Here is a 2,268-nt window from a genome sequence, read left to right as displayed (position 1 = left end):
TTGATTCGTCACACGATAAAAAAATAAGCAGAACCGCAATCATAAGAGTGCAAGTTTAACAACCATTCTTTACTCTAAAGGAAGATTCCAATATATGCACAAGCAGAATATAAGAATAATCACAAAAGATGAATATCCAAAAGAGAATAAATAAAAGAAGAAATCATGAATCAAATAATAGCGCAAGAGTGAGTGGGTGATTGATTTGTTTACGTACAAGAAAATGTGCGTCGAAAGAGTGCCTGAATTGCCGAAATGCCGGGGCCCAATTGGGCGAGAAAGTGTCTTGTCTTCTCTCTCTGTGCAGTTACGTCGTCTTCTGGGTGTGCGCGCTGACTATAATTATTTTTTTAATATTATTTTTTATAATAAAATAATTATTTTTTTCAAATTTTAATAATTTAGTTAGTTTATATCTATTATATTATTATATATTAAAATATTTATTAAAAAATATTAATAGATATTATATAATTATAAAACTAAGTTGTGATTAATAAATTTTTCATTTCATAATTATTTAATAAAACTTATAGCTAAATAAAAAAAAAATATAGTTAATTTAACAATGAGGGAGTATAAAATTAAAACTAAAATAAATTACATAAATATAAATTATTTGAAAAGTTTTTATATATATTATAAGGTAAAACTCACGTGCAATTATCTTCATGTGAAGTTAATAGTTAAATATCGTTAAATGATTTGATATGCTTACATACTTGACTAAATTGTCATTGAATAATTCTTAATTATCAACTTTATATAAAGACAATTTTTTTTCCAAAATAAAATTGATTTCATTGAATGAAATGGGTGGTCCAAAAACGGACAGCACAACAAAAATAAAGGTAGAATGGTCCAACTTAAGTCATAATAGCCTAATTCAATAGAAAAAAAAGGAAACCAAAAGGTAAAGTAACTAGAAGGTGAAGAGGATCTTCAGAAAAGGGTAGTCAAGGAAGGTGTCAGTCTTCTTCCATGGCGTGGCGAGCCGCATCAACAATTTGAAGAGGATGGCATCTCTGTTTTTTGAATAGAGTCTCATTTCCACCCTTCCAAATCTGCCATAGTACATTTGCTGCAAGCTCCTTCTTCTTCAGCGAATTGCTTCCAAACTTCAGATTTTTGTCAAGCTCACTCCACCAAATCCATGGTTCTTCAATTAAAGCTGGAACATGTAGATTAGTGATTTGCCAAGTCTCAGTAGCGTCTGTGCATAATCAGAGGCAATGAGCATCAGTTTTAGGGGACTAGTTGCATCGCTGACATAATGGACTCACAGATAGAAGTCTTTCACTTAGCCGTTGTTGGACAGGTAGGCCTTTGTGCATAATTTTTCAGAGAAAATTTTTAATCTTGGGTTGGCATTTGATGCTCCAGATATCAGACCATAGTTACTTATTTCGACACTGTTCTGACAGAAACTCTACTGGGGGTGGAAGAATTGAAACGCTAGCTGGTACCTAGACGCTACTGAAAAGCATCCATTTTTCTCCTTCAGCCAGGTAACGTCATCATCACCTTGTTGGATTTCAGTGTTTATGACAGCTTCTGTAATTTCTAATATGAATAGTTCTTGTATTAGTATCTGGTTCCATGTTTTGTTTGGTAAAATTAGGTCTGAAACCCATGTAGGATTGTGCTTTGAATTAGTCTCTGTATTAGGAGTAATAGACAGAGAATCACGAATCCATGAATTTTTTCTTATTATGATATCTGAACCGTTGCTTACCCTCCATAGGATACCTTTTTTCAGAACTTTTCTGCCCTCTACTACACTTCTCCATCTCCAAGATGGGTTGTTTTCAACTTCTGTGCTGAGAAAATTAGAGTCTTTGAAATATTTACTTCGGTACACCCTAAAGATTAGAGAGTTTGTTCTCGTAAGCAGTCTACAGCCTTGCTTGGCTAGCATTACAAGGTTGAAAGCTTTAAGATCTTTGAAATTGAGACCCCCTTGACTCTTGGGCCTACAAGTAATCCGCCACCCAATCCTTTGTATTCTCCTTTTCGATCCTTTTTGGCCCCACCAAAACTGCAAGATGGCTCTTTGAATATCTTCTATTAGTGATTTTGGAAGTTTAAAGCAACTGAGAGTGTAAATAGGCACTGCTATGGCCATTGCCTTAATAAGAACCTCCCTTCCACTCGATGATAGTAGAGTCCGTTTCCAATGTTGCAGTTTATGTAGCACTTTATCTTTGATGTAACTAAAGGTGGATTTTTTTTACCTCTGCACTATAGTCGGTAAGCCCAAGTATCTAC

At 34.1% G+C, this 2,268-nt stretch overlaps 1 protein-coding gene across 1 annotated transcript in view; it reads right to left on the bottom strand.

Annotated features, from left to right (window-relative positions):
• LOC107478236 (uncharacterized) overlaps positions 1-334 on the bottom strand; it is a 3,263-nt gene extending 2,929 nt beyond the window's left edge. Inside the window, exon 1 of the mRNA XM_016098372.3 lies at positions 218-334. The gene's annotated coding sequence lies outside the window, so the exon portion shown is untranslated. The remainder of the gene's footprint in view (positions 1-217) is intronic.
• Between the last annotated feature and the right edge of the window lie 1,934 nt (positions 335-2,268).

The sequence above is a fragment of the Arachis duranensis genome, chromosome 3, assembly GCF_000817695.3.
Source record: "Arachis duranensis cultivar V14167 chromosome 3, aradu.V14167.gnm2.J7QH, whole genome shotgun sequence".
NCBI classification, from domain to species: Eukaryota; Viridiplantae; Streptophyta; class Magnoliopsida; order Fabales; family Fabaceae; genus Arachis; species Arachis duranensis.
Note: the sequence above shows the minus strand (reverse complement) of the source record. Positions and strands in the feature narration are given on the sequence as shown.